Source organism: Chrysemys picta, chromosome 3, assembly GCF_011386835.1.
Source record: "Chrysemys picta bellii isolate R12L10 chromosome 3, ASM1138683v2, whole genome shotgun sequence".
Lineage (NCBI taxonomy): Eukaryota > Metazoa > Chordata > Testudines > Emydidae > Chrysemys > Chrysemys picta.
In genome coordinates, this window is record NC_088793.1 from 142,813,641 (window position 1) to 142,834,021 (window position 20,381).

General features: G+C 42.6%; 1 long non-coding RNA gene across 1 annotated transcript in view; it reads left to right on the forward strand.

Annotated features, from left to right (window-relative positions):
• Positions 1–20,381, forward strand: part of LOC122173521 (uncharacterized) — a 58,406-nt gene that overhangs the window by 32,019 nt on the left and 6,006 nt on the right. The window contains exons 3-6 of the long non-coding RNA XR_006174026.2: positions 8,029–8,193; positions 10,306–10,413; positions 11,766–11,939; positions 19,341–19,394. This is a non-coding gene — a long non-coding RNA (uncharacterized LOC122173521). The remainder of the gene's footprint in view (positions 1–8,028; positions 8,194–10,305; positions 10,414–11,765; positions 11,940–19,340; positions 19,395–20,381) is intronic.

Sequence of the window (20,381 nt, forward strand, 5' to 3'; positions counted from 1 at the left end):
TTGCCAGGTATTTCCTCTTTTGGGAGTGGAAATAAGTGATTTATAGGCAGTTTCAGCTAACATAGTCCTCCCATAAATAAAGACATGACTTTTTTTTTTATTTGTGGACTAAGGGCAAAGCCTCTTTCTCTATTTGATGGTATTAGAGTTCAGTTTTTGTTAGGGCCCATGATGCAGGAGACACTGGTCTGGATCATACCATTGTAGGAGGACCAATACCTCCTTTGGAGGCATTCATGGAAAACTTAGTTTTGTGTTTACTGTCTAAGTACCTCAGAACTGGGGCCTCTAACTCCTTTAGTTTCTCAAACTTTGTATTATGAATTACATCCTGTGTCCATGGGAGGTCCTGGCACAGTTGTGCTCTCAGTATACCATGATCAGTGGAACTGGAGTCAGAGGGCCAATGTTCTCTGGAGGGCCTGTTATTGAGGGGACAGTAGGGAATCAGGGAATGCCAGGGAGTTCGGCGGGAAGCAACAGCCATATGGAAAGAGCAGTCCATTTAATAAAGAGCAGGATTTAATAAAGTTATGGTTGGGGCAGCTAGATTAGGCACAAATTTTCCCTACACAGTTCACCATTCCAAGGAATGCACCCCTTCCCGATCTGTTGCAGCAGGCATATTATTGATAGCGTCAACCTCACTGTGATCTACTTGTACACCTTGCTGTGTCAACTTCTTCAGGAATGTTATTTCCATTACACAGAACTTACATCTTTGTTTAGGTATATCCCAGCAGCTATTGCGCATTCCAAAGATGACTGGAGTTGAAGTCGTGGTCTTCTATTGTTTTGTTTTTCTCCAGATCAAAATGTCATGTATGTAAACCTTACTATACCACGAAAAATTTGTTTTATTTTCTAGTGAGACACCTCAGGAGCCAAACGCAACACAAATGGCAGTCTGCAAAAAGTGTGTCCTAAAGGGGGGTGCGGAATGTGCACAAACATGGGCTCTATTTTTCTAAGGGCACCTGCCAGACTACTGACCTTAGTGTAGAAAAACATTTGTCATCAGCAATCTTCCCCCACCCCCCCCAAATGTCTCCCCTTGTAGGTAATGTAAAATGTTCCTCTTTTACGTATTTATTTTATTCTTTATACATAAGCGAAGAGTACGGACTTTTTTCAATGACCAATGAGTGTACCGATTCTATTGGTTCTCCTATTCAGTCTATGGGTATGTCTACACTACCTGCTGGATTGGTGGGTAGTGATCGATCTATCAGGGATTGATTTATCGTGTCTAGTTCAGCTCTATTCTGTACTCTATCAAGCGCTTCCCTACTCCCTAGAAGATGTCCTCAAACTCTTCCGCAGTTGTTTTGGCCTCCTGCCCCTCCAAAGGCTGCACCCTCCTGATGAGACCATGGTCTCAACATGCTTTGAACACACTAATGGGTGCTATTACAAATTGTGTCTCTTCCAATTGGTTATTTACCCATACATAGCCCTTTAGTGGGAATGAGCTCACCAGTGTAAACCCTGAGTTTTACATGTTTACCTTGTACTACCTGTGGCTTTTCTTTTCAAGTTACTAACCATATTTCTGGCAATGCATTGACTGGTGTACCAGTGTCCAACTTAAAATCAATACGTGTCACATTTACTTTCATCTTGATAATCCACCCATCTTCTGCTGCAACATTGTCCATTGCTCTTATGAAGAATTCATCTGAGCTAGTGGTGCTGTTGTCATTCTCTTTACTCAGGCTGTTTACACTCTGCTAGTGCTTGCAAATAATGAATCCATTGCATTTCTCTTTTCCCATATGCTGGGCATTGTCCTGGCTTGTGGTGTTTGCCACACTGTGTACAGCTCCATGGGCTGTTTTTGCTTGACTTTGAGCTCTGCATGCCTTTCTGCCTCAGGTCCCTTTTTTCTGATATTTTGGATTTTTGGTTGTATCTACAGCATCAGAACACTGTCCACCCTCCATAAGCTTCATTCTGGACTAAGTGACTTCTGTTGCTTGGCAAATTCTAAATGCTTTGTCAAGGGTTAATTCTTAATCTTTCAGTGTGGGTTTTTTGTTCCAGATTCTAATCAGGATCTGGTCTCTTATCAGGGACTCAGTTATCCCCTCAAAACTGCAAGATTGTCTATTCAGCCTCAGATCAGTCACATTCTTTTCTATAGTTTCACTTCCTTTGATCAAAAACATACCTTTCATATCCCTCTTTTTTAAATGAAGTGCTCTACTCAAATTTCTGTACTTCAGTTTGATAGTTAGCCTCTTCTACCTGAGTTATCTGAAAACTATTAAGCGAACGAGGTGCTTCAGAACCAGCTATTGTCAGAAATAAGGCTGCTTTCTGCCTGTCTTCCTTCTTGCTGGTACCCATTGCTTGCATATACAGAGTGAAGTGCTATTTAAACCTTCTCTAGTTGTCTTCCACATATAGAGACCGTTTCAACTCTGGTGGGGCTTTTAACTACTTCATTTTTCCACTCAAGGCATTTTCTTAATTTATTTTTACTCCTGGTTCCATGTGGTGTTCAGTGATCACTCAGTGCTTATTTATTATTCCCTGTCTAGTTCCAGCTGGCTGTGTCACGCCCACACTCTGGAAAGCTCAGCTCTTACAGGCACAGGCCCCAGTACCACACACTGCACCCATCCTTCTAGCCTATTTCATGCGTACAAGACATCTCCGGCCTGTCTCACAAGAGTGCATATGACCCTGAAGGCCTCTGGCCTGTATGGTCTGGGTGGATATGGAGGACGCTGATCTCTAATCTGTGTCTGGCATCTGGAGAGTCTGACTAGTGCTAAGAAGAAGAATGTGACAGAGCTGGGTGTCTGTCCCATGGTGGGGTGATGGGCAGGAATAGCCAATATGTGGAAGGGAATGTATGAGATGTGGTGTCTGGCCTGCGACATGAAAGCAGTGATGGGATTGGTCTCCAGCCACTAATAAGTGTTTAGTTTCATTGCATGTAGGCCAGTATGTCGAATTTCCTATGGGATGATGTGGGTGGGGGTGTGTTCTGTAGCTCATAGCTGAAAGTTAAATCAAGGACCGAGATAAAGGGGTTAGGAAGTCAGAGTTAAGCTTGGGGCTGGAACCTTCACTGAGTGTTCCCAGACCTTCCAGTGGTAGGGCTTTGAGTACGGTTCCCCTGTCCTGGAAGAGCTCCAGGAGCAATTCTGATTCAGGGATTCTTCCTAGAGCTCCCTGGTGCACTCAGATTGAGCTCCTTCTGCTACGTCCCTTCATGAAATGCAGCATACTCTTTCCCTGCACAAGTAACCTACTGTACTTGCCAGGGGGTAAGGGAGAATGGGGTCATAACCCTGCCTCCTTCCCACCTTCTTCAAGTAGTCTTCAAATCCAGGGAGTACATGGAGGGGCTGTAGTTGTGACCAACTGCAGCACAGTAGTGCAAAGAGGGATGGTGGGGGGAGAATTCATAGATTCCAAGGCCAGAAGAGACATTAGAATATCTAGTCTGATCCCCTGTATAACACACAACATATACATTTTTATTACACTTTCTCTGCTATATTAGAGAGCCATTTAGTACCTGGTATTTTCTACGTATGAAGATAGGATTACTTTTTCCCCTCTCTCGTTCACCAGTGGAGCATCCACCATAATGTGGCACTTTGTTAGTAAGCTTGAATTTCTTGTTAAAGGGCCACAGTGTACCCTATAATCACACTTCTTTTTTAAACTACTCTTGTTACAAGTAACACCTCAGACTACTGTGGCTGCAAATCATTTAAGGGGAAAAAAATCTTTTTGATTTATGTAAATTTATTTACTTTCTGCATTTGCCAGCACTTCATATGTCAGGTTTCTCTGTTTCCCCTGTATTGTCAATTTCCCAGTTTGTGAGGGTTTTTCAAAAATAGCAGAGAGAACCTTTTTTAAAAAGAAAGTTATTGTAGCATTATAAAAATTGGCAGGGAGACTCAGGGAAAGAAGTATCACATCAGCCATGAATTTTAATTTTTAAAATAACAACCAGTATGCAATGTTATCATGCCCTATTAACTAATATATCCAGCGGCAATGATACTATTTTTTTTTTCAAAAGCAGAACATTCAAATGTACCAAGAAATATGTGTTCCATGTTCTTCAGTTTGTGTTATTGTCTGAAACAGAAGATTGTGAAATAAACGTTAGTATCCATAACTCTTCTCTGGACTATTGTATTTTTGTCCATTTACGTTTTGCACCTGTGTCTATTGGATTACAGAGCCCTTGAGCCATTCAAGTCAGTTTTAAAATCCGTTAGTAATGACTTTTTTTAAAATTGATTTTCCAAAGTCTGCTACATTGTGTTTCCCTGGATCTTGACTTTAAATTGCTGTTCAGCTGACAAAGTGATATATGTTAGCAGTATATCCATTGGCATCCAATAACCATTACTAATAAAAAAAAAAACCCTTCCTTTCTTATTTGTTGTGGAAAGAACATTATAAAATGATCTCTGTGGACTGACCATTAGCTCAATGTTCTAAGAATGAGCTAAGGGGACAGAGGTCCATTGATGCGAGTGACAACTGGATTGGGCCTAAATTAACAGGCATTGCAAGTTGTGATGAAAGGACAGCAAGGGTGCTTGCTACTATTTGGCACCATGAATAGGATGCTAAAGCTGGTGGGTGTCAGGTCAGCTCTCATAATACAGCAGGGTCAGGAAAGCACTTAGGAGCTTTGATAAATCCATGCACATTTCACAATGTACTGTGGTATTAATTTAGATTGAATATAGGGGCCTAAGGGGTATATGGAGACCCCAGCCTGCTTAGCACCTTGGCAAACACACCATTAAACACCCTTTGAATCTTATATTAAAGGTACAGAAAGGAAGGAAAAACAATTGAAGCATTTGACATGTAAAATATTAAATAAGGCTTTCATTTTAACTACATCCCTTGTTCCCATTTTCATTAGCTGGACAAAGTTTTTTAAAGGAAAAAGCCCCTTGTTTAGTATCTTTGGTACATTTAAAAGATTGTCAAACTGTCCACTTCTCTGTTCATTACCATCCTTAATGTGTATATAGATAACTATATGCATGTGTATATATTTATATTTATTTCCCCTCCATTTTAAATAAGATAAAATTCGGAAGGTTCTTTGTGTATGAAAAAACCCTCTTATTGACAAATTTTCATTGAAAAGAAAGAAGGATTCACTTTCATTTTTACTGATATACAGTTTTATACTCAGAGAACTACATATATTCATGCTTCAAAATGCATTATCTCCCCATTTCTGTCCCTGCTTGCTCCCTTGTATATTATCCCACCACAAATATATAATGCCAACCATGTCTTAGGTTTATTCTTGCATTAATGATAATGGACTTGTAATAATTTCAATAATAATTTCAGTTGAGTTGCGTCAGCAGGATGCTGGAATAAGACACAGGTGAATCAGGCCCAATATCTCACCCATGAGACCTGGCCTATCATGTTGGATTGGACCCCCCCCCATCCAGGATGCCACCTGATGTGCTGGGGTCCTACTGCATTCACCCATTCCACCAGCCTGGGCTTCCTCACCCTGTCCTTGCTGGGCCAGGCCCTCAAGCCTTCTCTAGCACACACACACACACGTAAGGCCACACCCACCTGCAGACACAGACTGAAATCAGCAGTGTGTGGGAAGAATCAGCTCAGGGATTTACTCAGCACTCACATACACACCCCCTTTGGGGACTAAACCCAAAATAATATTGTCTTGTGCTATACAGAAAATTCTGCACAGCGCAAGCTCACAAAAATTGCCCTCTCCCTCAATGTGGAGAGAGAGATGCACAGCTTCTTGCACCCCCAGATACGAATTGCACAAACTGGGTTATGTTATAAACAAGATATAAGTTTATTAACTACAAAAGGTAAATTTTAAGTGATTATAAGGGGTAGCAAACAGAACAAAGCAGATTACTGAGAAAATAAAACAAAACATACAAACTAAGCTTAATACACTAAAGAAACAGGTTACACATAGTAATTTCTTACCCTAAAGTTGTTTCAGGCAGATTGCAGAGTTTCTTGAAGACAAACTGCTTTTGTTTGCAGCATAAAGTTCCAGATATTATTCTTCATAGGCCAGACAGCTTCTAGCCTGGGTCCAGTTCTTTCCCCAGTTCAGTCTTTGGTCTTCCCAGCAGTCATCTTGGTCAGGGATTCCGTGAAGAACTGGAGACCCTGATTGACTCACTGCTCACCTTTAAATAAGATTTACATAAGGCGGGAATCCTTTGTTCCCAGTGGAAAAATACCAGCAGTGTCCAAAGTGGCACTCCGTATCAGGTAATAGGGTCACCTGACCTTGCAGTGTCAAAGCAGCATCCCAGGAAGCTTCTGAGGAAGGTGGGAGATTTGTATCTTCAAAGTCTTATTGTTTTTCCTGCTGGCCCATTCCAGGCTGATTTCTTATTCTCCCGTGGGCATTTCCCAGGTGCAAACACAGTTGTAATTGTTACGTAGTCAATATTCCTAACTCCAGATACAGAAATGATACATGCAAACAAATTGGATAATCACATTCAGTAAATCATAACATTTCCAATGATATCTCACAAGACCCATCTTGCATAAAATATATCTCTAGGTATGTTATATTCATATCATAAGCATATTTCTATGAAGAATATGGGGCAAAAGGTGACACCTATCTTAAGTTATATCCCCAGGTTTAAACGGCTATAGCTCCATTGACTTCAGTTACATTACGGTGATTTGCACCAAATATCTGGCAGTTTATCTTCTGTGAGGACAGTAAATGAATTTTAAATTAGTAGAACTGAAGAAAGAGAATGTCTATGTATATATGATGTAATGGCACTAATACATAAGAAAAAGACAAATAAAAATTAATACTACAGCTTCTCCAAGTTTTCACAGGAATATGGGAAAATAAGGACAATAAACCGAAGAAAAACTCCTCTCTAAACAGTAAGTTTTTGATAGACATGAAAATTCAAGCCTTCTATCCTTCTATAAAATCACTTTCAATGTGGGTCTTATTATTAATTGACCTGATGTTCAACAAAGCTATATTTAATAAAAAGAGCTATCTATGTTATCTCAATCAGTGGACCATATGGAATTTAAATTAGTTAATTTCACAGATTTCAATAAAGAAGAATTGACGCCACATTTATAACTTATCAGGAGCATGTTACTTACTCATAAAAATATGGAGATTCTGAGTCAGTGCATCTTCAGCCATGATGAGGGCAGCGAAGGGTGACATAGACTTGATAATAAAAAGGCACTTCATCTTTGATTAGCAGAAAAGGTCCAAAAGGTGGAAGAGCAATTAACTTTAGAGAAGTATTGTACACGTGTTTAAAGACAACAACACATGTTAAAGATAAAACTAATTCCCCAAATCATATTGACTAGAGCTTTCATCCATAATGAATGCCTCACTACAGTCTGTAGAGTAGCTGCAATGTTCTTTAAATACTCCTTGCAAACATTCCTGAGGAATTCACAGACTGAAACAGGGCTCCGTGGAAGCGGCATACGATTCCTTTTAAAAAAGGTTGTGTGATGCTAAATAGATCCTGATTCCAATTCTATTCATGGAGTTAACCAAATGTCTTGAGGTCTCCAGAAAGTGTAATGCAGGGCCGAATCCCACTGGAATACTCTGTATTGATTCAGTGGCAATGGACTTCAGTGATAGACCTCAAACCCCACAAACAGATTGGGCTTTTAAGAAGTGCCTCTATTGCTTGGGCTGAAACTTCATAGGGTCTAGTCTCTGAGAATGGACCAATAAAATAGGTCCCTGGCACTGATGAAAGAAAGGGTAAGCCCGGACCTTAGTCTACAAAAAAAAAAAAAAAAAAGAAAAAAGATTATCTGGCTGTGACAAAGGGTCTAACCATTGCTCCTTTTATTTCTGTCCCCAACCCCAAAATACAATCCAAGTAATTATACCCACCAGTTTGTCATGTACTGTCTTGACCTATATTCATCTGATGCTTTTGATCTCTGACATAAGACTATTGTTTCCCCTTCCTAATACTTGGATGTTTGTCTTTCCAGGGCTAAGTTCAAATTAGCTGCTGTTTATCCATCTGATGATCTCTGCCAAACCTTGGCACATGTTGGTGATGGAGGTGGAGTCTGTGTGGATGGAGCAGAAGTACAGTTGAATGTAATCCACATATTGGTGGCATATGAGCTTCTAGGCCATCATGATCTCTCCAGGTGATCCCATACAAGTGTTAAAAGATGAACAAGGAGAATTGTACCTTGAGGGATATCACACAATAGGTACCTGGCCACAGGGAGGCAAAGAGTAGGTGCCCATCACAATTCTTGGGAATATGACTCAGAGTAATGACTGGCAGCCAAATAGTGCCATCTCATCATCCTCACAAGATTTTGTAAGTGTAACATTCCCATTGGGGTTGCTAATCAGAACACTTGTTTTTGAGCAGTAATTAGGCTCCATCCCTGACAGCATCGGTTGTGAGAGGCCAAGGCCTTGATTACAAGTGGACTGAGCACTGGATTGCCACTCAGGAGACCTGGGTTCTAGTCCCAGTGCTCTCACTGGCCTTCTTGGTGATTTTGGGCAAGTCACTCTGCTGCTCAGTGCCTCAGTTTTCCTATCTGTACAATTAGGAATGTGATGTTGACCTCCTTTGTAAAATGCTTTGAGATCGACTGATAGAAAGCTCTGTATGAAATAGGCAGTATTATTACAAATTGAACTCGCAGCAGCTCAGAGCGGTACCACTAGAAATGTTTTCACCCCTCAGCTCACAGAGAGCCGAGAAGCGATAATAGCCTCTAACCTGTTGTCCTTTCCCAAACTTTTTGAGTGGCTAAAAAGTCACTTCCCGAGGAGCGCTGCGGACTGTGAAGATGGGTTGACCGGAGAAACCTGGCAGGTTGTGGTGACAAACACAATTCTCTTTCTTAAAATGAAACAAAGGGAACATCTCGTATCTGAGCAAGATGATATCAAGTAGGCTTGAGGGAATCAAGTAGCACAGAAGCAGCCACAGCCAGTAATAAGGCACTGTCTGGAGCAACAACCAAACAGATGGTGCAATGAGTCCCTCGTCCACTCCAGAGAACAGACAATTACTTACAGGACAAAGTCCATCTGCTTCTTTAATAAAATGAGGATTCAGCATAACTAAAGCTGCAGAGGGCTTTTTGCCAGATATTTAATTTAACAATCCCCTATAGGCTCATGTAAAAATCTAATATATGCCTCTTAACCTACTGTACTGGGTTCAATTCTTGGTTCACAATTGTAGTAATGAAAGAAATCAGTGCTTCCTGTTAGATTTCTGAGAAATGGCACCTGAACTGTGAAACTGCTGTCAATTAAGAACGTGAGGAGTGAATAATTTGTAGCGGGCATCTTGTTAACTTGTTCGGAACATTGGCAACGTGACACTGAGGATCAGAGGCCAGAAGGAGAAAGGAGATGGTGTGTAAGGGGCTATAAAAGGAATTGTCATTGCAAAGGTGCAGTTGCTTCAAATCATTAACCTGAGGATTGTTATCGAATCCAAAAGGATTGCTAGAGAGAGGGGGATCTGCTTGTGGAGAGAGTCCTTTGGACTGAGATAGCATTGGGGCGGGTTGGGGGGTTGGAATAATATAGAAGGGAAGGTACTTAAAGTCCAGTTCTCCATTGCCTTATACGGTGTTTAGTCATTTCCACCTGAGTGCAAGGTGGGTGCAAACATTGCCAAGTCAGAATGGAAGTTTATAACATCCACTTTTGCACATGTGTAAATGCACAAGGTGCAAATTGGTGGAAGATCAGGCGCTGAATGATGGGACAGTGCTGCTGGGGTGGAGGAAGAGACTTAGACTGGGAGAGAGTTATGAGGTTCCGGAACCCAAACACAAGCAGCAAAAGGAGAAGCAAATTTCCTTCCTTTCTGGAGGTAAGAGGCGTGGCGGGTCCTTGTGCATGTTTCATTTCTTCATCTCCAGCTCTTCCAGAGTCTGAGGAAGAATTACCCTGTACAGTGGGTGCTCTGCACAGGTTAGACTGACCTGTGTCTCAAGCATTTTCAGCCAGAGCTGCAGGATGTGGCCTGGAGCAGCCACCTGGAATGGGGGAAATGGAGATTGCAGGAGACAATGACAGGATAGACTTTGAGGTATGGAGAAAGAAAAGGCCAATCAGGTAGAAATTAGTACTTATTATTAAACATTGTGCCATGTTCAACCCTATTGTAGCTTTATTGAAGTCAGGGATGAATCTGGCCCATTATTATTTAAAAATCATTGCCCAGTTTCTTTCATCATCTTACCATTTCTTTCCTTTCTCTCTTGCCTTGGCTCTAGGTGATTGGGTCCTGAGTTTGCAACTTCAAGAAAGTATATATACAATTAACACACTCCTGAAGTGCAGAAATTATATTCCCATTTAGTCACAGTATGGGTAAAGTACAGGTAAGAGTCCCCGCTTTACACCATATGGTCAGTGTCATCTAGGTCTATAACTGTCTTAACAAGGAAGAATGCCACATCTTTTGGTCCAAAAAAACACACCAAAAACAAAAAACCTTGTATACCACAATCCGGGGTGCCAATATAGCAGCAGAAATGGAACGTGACTAAGAGCAGAACTGGTGAAAAAATTTCTATCTAAACTATTTTTGATGAAAAATTGGGGTTTCAACTAAATGACATTTTGGGAAAAGAAATGTGAATTTAGCTCATGATGTTGAGGTCCTACAGATTCATTTTGTAGGCTTTTTTGGGAAAATAAGTAAATAGGCTATTATTGGAGCTGGATGAAATTTTGGGGGGCAAAAAAGTGCAGATTTGGTGACACCAAACCATTTCATGAATTTGTGTCAGTTTTGCCCAATTGTTTGGCCTGCGGGGGAGGGGAAAGAATGCTGAAAAAGTTGAAACATTTCTAGGGTGGAGTGTACCAATCTCACACTGGCCAGGGAAGGGTTAACATGTGGGTACAATCCTTGTGACACCTGCAGTAGGCTTGAGGGAAGGGGTTGCAAAGGGAAAGCCTAATTCAGCCGGGAGCTGCTTAGTAGGCAGAGTAGACCTCCAGTGCTCCATGCTGCGAGAGATGCCTAAGTGGGACCAGGAACTGACTAGAGACTGCTGCTTGCCAGAGCATCTATGAGGGAAGGCAGCCTTGATGTGAGACTGTTTGGTTTGCTTGGTGCTGCTGACTGAGACTGCTGCAGGCCGTGCCTTGTCTGAATAGGGACAGCCAAATAAAAGCCTTTTGTCTATTTGCTCTTGACTGGGGATCCAGCAATAGTTTGATGCAAGCCCAGGAGTGACCCTGTCAGTTTTGTTTTAATTCTGTTGGTTCAAAATGATGTTCTGAAACTTTATTCAATTGTATTCTTCTTCTTCTAAACGTTCAACAATGCTCAAAACTGAAACAAAATGTTTGGTTTTGGGCCGAATGTAATGCTTTGACCCGAAATGAAATTTTATTTTGACTTTTTTGTTTGGTTTTTGGAATTGCCAGTGAACTAACAAAATCCATGGTTTGCCCAGCCCTAGTAATACGAACTGAGGAGCATGGTCCAAAAGCAGATCTGTTTGTTCAGCACCCCTGGCACCACCATGAGCCTTGGTGATTTGGAAATTACTTGTTTTGTTGTTTTTATTTTTGGAGCCATTCCTGGTCTGGTTTGACAAAACTGAAGTACAGCTGGTGCATTTTTGCAAAAATAAATGGCAAACCAGCTCCAGTGTCTATTTGTCATGAATTGAATCTGTAATTAAAGAATTGTATGGGCTGACTATTACATTTGCTGAAGATTTAGGTGAGAAACCCTGCTCATTTGGAACAGATGTGAAAGGCTTGAATTGTAGCCGCACCACCATCTCTCCACAGCATTGAAGGAAGATAAGTCCAGGAAGAGGCAGCACCGGGGGACTATGTACCACACTCTCCTATGAAGCAATTCTGCTCAGGTTCTTGCTCTGTGATGGTATGAATGTTATTAAGGGGAAAATAGGGCAAGAGCATGTCAGATCCAGAGGTTTTCATGGGAAATGTGGGAGACTGTGCTCAGGACTACAGTCCAGGGGCTGTAACAGTGCTTGAGAAGTGGCTGTGCCAATGTTCCATAGTTTGGAGACAAAGATGACAAAGTGACCATTTCTTTTTTAAGTGTTCATCTTTAGTGATGAGTCATTGACCCTTAAGCCTTAAATTCTTTCAGTCCTTTCCCTTGGTGAATGTTTAGAGCACTAAAAACACAGTAGGGTCAGCTTTATTCAAAATCAGCTCATCCCACTCTTACATCAAATTCACTAGTAAATGAGAAACAGTCATTCTCTTAGTTTCCTGTGGAAATCTGTGTTTTCTATAAAATGATATCCTGTCTGTGAAACAGGATTTAAGTGACAAGTTGTTCCCTTAGTTACCTCAACAAGACCTAATTGATATTTAAGGAAGGGATCTTTAGGTTGCCAATAGACACTATGGGCACTAGTTATCTCTGAAGGAGAGAGCGCGAGCTAATATTCTATCAACTAGTTAATTTTTGTTATTACTGTTTTATCCCCTATTGTAGAGAGCTGGTTGGAGAAATGTTGCTGGAACCATATTCCATTGGAATATACAGTTCTGTCTCAATTGAATTTGGGTCATTTTGCTGGCATTTTGTTTGAGAAAAAGTTCTGACAAAGTAGAAACGTCTCATTGATTTTTCATTTTGAAATGACTTCTAGGTTTGATTTTTTTTATTTTGCATTAAGTTATAATACAATATAAACAACTTTAAAAGTTAAAATCGAAATGTTTCTTTTTGAATGCCCCAAAACTAATTTTTCCCTCTGAATTTTCTTTGGTTTTCGCTCTGATTTGCAACAAAGTCAAATTTCAAAATCTCTAAATCCTTCATAAAAATGGAACTTCTGTCCTCCACACAGCTTGTTCATACTATCACTGTAAACTGTGTTTTTAAGAGTATATAAAAGAAATGGTCACTGTCCCATAAAAACTTGCAGCCTATAGTAACTCAGAAAAATACAGAACCTGAGGTAACACTTCAAGCACATGAAGTTATCACCCAAAATGTAGACTTTCCAAAAAGAGCATGTTTGCAAAATATTTTCATTATTGTTTCAAAAATTTAATAAAAAAGAGGAAATGAGATGGTCCAGTGGATAGTAGGATGCTCTGGGATGTTAGAGGCCTAGGTTCAAATCCCAGCTCTGTTGTCAACTTCCTGTATGATGTTAAGCAAATTATGTAGGGCTAGATTTCTAAAGGTATTTAGGTGCCCAATGATGCAGATAGGAGTTTGTGAAAATCCCAATAGCTGCCTCTGTGACTCTGCCTCTTTAGGCACTTAAATACCTTCTGGCTGTGAACCACTGATAACTAATCTTTGAGTGTAAGGTCTTTCAACCAGTTGTACACTCATCATAGGGCAGGTTTACACTACAGGGTTAAGTCAAACCTAAGTTACACAACTCCAGCTATGTGAATAACATAGTTGGAGTTGACGTATATTAGGTTGACTTATTGAGGTGTCTACACCACATTGGGTCGACTCTCCCATCGACTTACCTTATGCTTCTCATTCTGGTGGAGTACTGGAGTCGATGGGAGAGCAATCAGCGGTCAATTTAGTGGGTCTTCACTAGACCCGCTAAATTGACCCCCAGTGGATCAAACACCGCAGTGTCGATCCACCGGAAATGGAGACAAGCCCTTATAGTAATTAAATCTAGACAATATTGCCCTAGTTTGCTTATGAGAATGTCATGTGGGACTGTATCAAAAGCCTTACTACAATCAAGCTATATCACGGCTTCTGCTTCCCCCCCATCCACTAGGCCAGTAACCTTGTCCCAGAAGGGAATTAAGATGGATTGGCATGATTTGTTTTTGCAAATCCTTGCTGGCTATTCCTTATAACCCTATTATTCTCTAGGTGCTTACAAATTGATTGTTTAATAATTTAACAATAGTACTTTCCTACCCACTGCGAGGATAAATACATTGAAGAGTGTGAGGTGCTTATGTTTTGTGGTTTGGCTATATAAAGGACACAGAACAAAAATTATCCTGATTAGTTTATTTTTTTAATCTAAACATGAATGAAGTTGTTCATTATCCAAACATTTATTATCCAATAATGAAAGATTAAAAGTAAATTAGATATTAAAACTGGAAGAATTTTTAACAATGTAAGGTTTGATTAGTAATACTGGTAGGGAAACTTGGTTTTAAGATTAAAGGGATAAACTTGTCCCTAGAATAAGTCCACTGACTTCAGTAGAATTACAATCAAGAAGGGATTATGCATCCTGACTTTTAACCAGATTGTGTCTCATTAAAATAAAGTCACAGCACCCTGGCTTCTTCACATGGAAGGAGTAGATGTTGGTGTATATTTGGCTTTTAGAAAAAAAAAATCTTATCCCCTTCTTTGTTGCTTTAACTGGGTGACTTTTAGCCGTACTTGCTTTGCTCTTTCATATTCATTGGGACATTCAATATAAATATCTCTGCAAAAACAACTAAACCCGAAGATATTTAGTTAACTCTTCTCTAAATTGCACACTTTAAGGATGCTGTTCCCTTTAACATTGGTTTGTACACCTTCATGTAAGAGTCCAGTTGGTTTCATCATATGACTAGCTCACAGCAACATACTCTATCCTCCCAGCCATCTGAGGGTCAGAGGAAGGCCCCTGAGGTAGATGAGTAAAGATTGCATCCCCGCCACCTCTAAACAAAAATAAAACTGTGCCAGAAATTACAAAGGAGGCACAACCCAGAACTTCCTTCCTCTATCTGACCTCTGGTGCCAAGAGGGTTACCCTCCCACTAAACAGGTCCCCAGTCCGACCCCAGTAGCACTCTCATAGCCTTGTTACAATTGAATACAGTAACAGTCTGCAAGGGACATAGGCATTGAAATATGTTTTCAGGAACTATAATATGTTTCAGGGTGTCTGGCTCAGTTTCAGGCATTTTGACAGGCTATAATCTGTCCTTCTTGAAACAATTGACAATTGTGCAGAGTGGAGCTGTGAAAATAGCCTGGAAAACAGACATCTGTTATTTCCAAAATATTATTAAAAGTGGAAAAACTACCATTAAAAAGTGCAGGGGGCCATTGGTTCTCCTAGAGGTGTTTTCATTTTGAGAAGTAGCTTCAGAGTGATGTATATTTTTATAGCCCTAAAGGTACAACTCTAACCAAGACTACAGGCTTTCAATGACACAAGTTGCTAATAATTCCATTATTTGCATATGATATGCAGATGCCTATGGGAATGTGAAATAAGGTTGAAAATTATCCCCCATAAAAAGCAGGAAATAAAATGTTAAAAATCTAACAACAGTGTTAACTTAGCTTTAGTGCACAAACATCAATTACAATGAACATTTAACAACCTCAGTAATAATGAAAAATACCACCATATATGAAATGGAGAGGAAATTTAATGTTTTGAGAAATGTAACTTCTTAGCCTAACTTATGTATTTTAAAACTCCACTAGCTGGATAGTTGCTGGATATTTTTGTCTTTTTTTTTAATCTTCTCAATTTTTTTTTCTTTTAAAAACACCGACGTGTGATGGGGTGTCTACCCCACACCAGTGAACAAAGGGTTAACAGGAGTCTGAGAACTCTGTTAGACCACTTTGCTGAATCTGGGGTGTGTGTGTCCAGCCTGATTTTTTTTCTGAGACCCAGCTGGGGAGGAACTGAGCTTTCTTCATAAAAGAAAGAAGTGAATGCTAGAGGGGAGGTTCAGGAGGGAGGAAGTAGGGAGTTCCCTCTTTCTGGGAAGAGACTGGGGAAGGTAGACTGAAGAGAGCCACAGGGATGGAATTAATCCCTGTGTGGGCCCTGAAAAGGGGGCAAGGGACAAAGAGGGAGTCCTCAGGGGCTGGTGGTCTAGCAGAGAAAGAAGGAGCTGGGAGGGCCTAGGGAAAAGTCAGAGGCCTGGGAACCAAAGGAGAGGCCGTATTAAGCACAGGCAGCAGGGAAGTACCACAAGGGCCTTGGAGGTCAGAAGAGGCCCAGGGAAACAGCAATGTGGTGGAAGGAGCAGACCTAGCTTGTTAATTCAGGGCCCCTGGGCTGGAACCCAGAGCAGAAGGTGGGTCTAGCTTTCCCTACCTGCCCTGAGAAAGAGTTGTACAAGCCTGATATAAGGACAGGTGGGGCTGAACACTGAGCCTCAAGGGCATTCTGAGGAATAATCCAAGAGGGGGTAGAAGGATCTCTTGTGTTGGGACTTTTTGACTTTTCGTTGTGTTTTTGATACCCCAGAACAGGAGAGACGTTAAAGTGGTCTGTCCAGATGGCTGAGTCACGAGAACAGGTGGCTCACTGTGGGACTGGAGTGATTGCTGGCAGGGGGTGCTACAGAAGAGAGAGCTGCCATGAGTGAGCACTCTAATAGTGAGTCCACCCTGCTATCCATAAGTTTAAGCTTGAAATTAAATAAAGGTTTCTAATCATCAGAGGAGAGAATTTCTGGAACAGACTTCCAAGGAAAGTAGGTAGGGGAGGAGCAGGAACCTAACTTATTTCAAGACTGAGCTTGACAAGTTTATGGAGGGGATGGAATGATGAGGTTGACTGCAATGGCATATGGCCCATCTGCGACTGCTATTAGCACATTTCTCCTACGGCCAGAGATGGGACAGTAGATATGGAGGGCTCTGAGTTAGTACAGAGAATTCTTTCCCAGGTGTCTGGCTGGTGGGTCTCAGCCGCATGCTTAGTGTCTAACTGATCTCCATATTTGGGGTCAGGAAGAAATTATCCCCCAATTCAGACTGGCAGAGACCCTCTGGGTGGCTTTCCTTCCTTCCTCTGCAGCATGGGGCACAAGTCACTTGCTGGTTTGAACTAGAGTAAATGGTGGAGTCTCTGTAATCTGAAGTCTTTAAATCAAGGTCAGAAGACTTCAGTAACTCAGCCAGAAGTCACGAGCCTACTACAGGAGGGGTTGGCTGAGGTTCTGTGGCTTGCGATGTGCAGGAGGTCAGACAATGAGTCTATGAGAGCAGTTGCAAGTGAAATAAAAGAATTAAAATGCATTTACACAATATTAAAGGTATATGTAAGCAGGGTCTAATGAACTATCCCCTGACTTCTAGTGATGAGCTGGGTGAATAGACTTCAGGAACGGACCGTGTTTGATTAGACACATCTTCTCTGCCGAGGCGCACAGCATGATGGAGCTCCTTTGCCAAAATGATCACTTTTAGTGGTGTTGGGTTACAAATCACTTGAGTGTGGGGGTAATGAATTGTTATTATCCTTAGTGTATGAGTAAAGGGCAGCAGAACTGTACTTAGCCTGCCCTGATTGATGGGATCACCTTAAATTATTGAACTTTCCTAGCTAAGCAGGGGGAAGGGATGCCAAATCCTTGTAGGGGGAAAAACGGGTGTTCTGACCCAGTGGTATGGCTTGTGCTCAAAGACTCCTAGACAACATTTGGATTTTCCTTCTCCAGTATTTAAAGACAGAGCTAATTAGATTAAATTGAGAGTTTTTATTTCTGTTCAAAGCAACAGAGGGTCCTGTGGCACCTTTGAGACTAACAGAAGTACTGGGAGCATAAGCTTTCGTGGGTAAGAACCTCACTTCTTCAGATGCAAGAAGTGAGGTTCTTACCCACGAAAGCTTATGCTCCCAGTACTTCTGTTAGTCTCAAAGGTGCCACAGGACCCTCTGTTGCTTTTTACAGATTCAGACTAACACGGCTACCCCTCTGATACTATTTCTGTTCAGTGATTACCAAAGCTGAATCACTGCTAAGTATGTTTAGGGGCTATGCCTTAGGCCTGGTGGAGGGACAGTGATGAAAGGAATGACAATGTAGAGACTGTACTGGCAGTGAGGGCAGGGCCGCCCAGAGGATTCAAGGGGCCTGGGGCAAAGCAATTTCGGGTGCCCCTTCCATAAAAAAAAGTTGCAATACTATAGTAACAGGTTATTTGGAAATGTAAAAAAATAACCAGTGAAATACATTCAAAAATTAATTTTTAATAATTTGAAAATACACAAAATACATTATTTAAAAACATTAAATGCTTTAATGGTATGTATACATTTGCAATTACATAATGGGCTGTCGCTGGGTGATGGGGATGGTTGGTGCCAATGGGCTGTCGCTGCCTGGGAGTGGTGCTACTGTTGCCCAGGGCAGGGTGGGGAGCTGGGCTCTGGGTCGGGGGGTGCCCGGCTCAGAGGGGCTGGGCTCGGAGCTGGGGGTCAGAGGCGTGGGGGGATGGGGTCGGGGGGGATGTCCGGTTCAGAGGGGCTGGGCTTGGAGCTGGGGGTCAGGGATGGGGGGGGGGATAGGGTTGGGGGAGTGTCCGGCTCAGAGGAGCTGGGATCGGAGCTGGGGGTTAGGGCGGCGGGGGATGGGGTCGGGGGGTGCCCAGCTCAGAGGGGCTGGGCTCAGAGCTGGGGGTCAGAGCTAGGGGGGGATGGTGTCGGGGGTGCCCGGCTCCGAGGGGCTTACCATGCCGCTTATCCCCACCTCCCCCCTCTCCCAGAGCCTCAGCGAGCCGCGTTCAGGAGCTCCTGCCACTCGGCCCGCCAGAGTTCGCAGCCCCGCCCCCTTACCATGTGGCTCTGAGCGGGAGGAGCTCAGGCCACGCCATTGCAGTGCTGTCCAGGGCCCCTCCTGGACACGGCGCGCTGAGATGCCAGGGGATGGGGGAAGGTGGAGGCGGAGGGGGAGGTGGGGGGGAGCCTCCAACATTCTGGTGGGGGCCCCTGCGGGGCCTGGGGCAAATTGCCCCACTTGCCCCCCCTCTGAGTGGCCCTGAGTGAGGGTCCCTGCTACCCAGTGAAATCATTAAGGACCTGGGTTAAGCAGTGGAACTTCAGACCATGGCATCCCAGAAGTGGCAGTGAGCGTCCAAGAGTGATAGCATATGACCAGTGGCAGCAGAGAAAAGCAGCGGCAGCATATGACCAGCAGTAGAAGAGACAAGCACCGGAGGCGGCGGCGGCAGCAGCAGCAGCAAACAGCCAGTTGTGGAAGTGCACAGGGACCACAGGGTCAATGCTTGATTTCTCCCCCCACTGTTTCTGGGACGGGAAGTGACCCCCTGTGAACACATGTGCGAACTCTGGGTCTTCACTAACCAAGGACAGCCAGCTGTGAATGGGGTGCAGCAGAGGGAGAGGGGAGTGTTGTGTTAAAGGGACATTTGTTCGTTGAACTTTCCCACCACAAGGTGGGAAACTGAGGCAAAGGACACTGCCCAATGCACTGTGGGGTGAGGTTTTGGTAATGGCTGCATGCTTTCGAATGTGGTTGTGGTGTTTTCCCAAACTAATAATTAGTTCCCTTTCCCTTTAATAAAAAAGTTCTGTTTTATTATTCCTAGACTCAGTGCTTGTGGAGGGGAAGAATTGCCTCTTAGAGGCACCCAGTGGTGGTGGTAAGTTTTTTCCAGATGACTGGGTGGGGGCTCGAGTGGTTTCTGTTTTGTATTGTTAAGAGGAACCCCCTAAATATTGAATCTAGCCCTTGTTGCTGCCGACCCCACTTGATAGAGGTTACACATCTATAGTGGAAATTACAAAAACTCAGGAAATGCAAAGTTAAAATTTCAAAGGCAGCTTCAACTTTTATTTGTATGTCTGAGGTGTTCTGTTTTCTTGTTAAATATTGAGCTTAATCGTGTGTCTCTTTGCATTTCTTGTACACCCCAAATTCCCATTTAAATTAGCTGAGGTTTTGGGTGCAGAAAGACTGCAAAACTGGGCCCTGTATTAAAGGAATTTGGTGTTGCACAGAGCACACCTTAAAGGGCCCTGTGCATGACTTAAGCCTGATTTAAGCAGTTATGGGAAAATTGTATTCTTTTCCCCATTGCTCCAGCAGAACCCAGACAGATTGAAACAGTTGCTGTTCCAGTGCACACAAGAGAGTGAAGGATCTGGAGATGCTACACAGGGAGTCTGTACCCTGTACAGGAGATTTGGAGGAAATTTTTGTGGGGACTTGCTCCAGCTCACAAGATGGTTTTTTTTGGCTACAGGGATTCAGTAGCCACTGTCCCACTTCACCACCCCAATGTGAGTGCATTGGTGGCGGCTGCTGCTGCTTCAGCAGTTGTGAACCTGGAGTTGCTCCACTGCCTGGTGGAGTGAAGGATTCTGTTCTCCCCTATTGCAGGTCCCACAACATCAGTGCTGGCTTCTTCTGGCTGTTGTGTGGGGAAGATTGCCCCTTTGCTTGAGTTTAAGTGGGGATTAAGTACTCCCTACAAAGGATTGAGTCCACCCAAAAGGTGAAATACAACATACAGGAAGCGAACATTGCTGTTGGATCCTGCATTTTTCAATTTCCTGACTTAGGTACTGATCCAAACCCATTGAAATCACAGGGAGCCTGCCTCTTGATTTTAGTGGATTTTGGATCA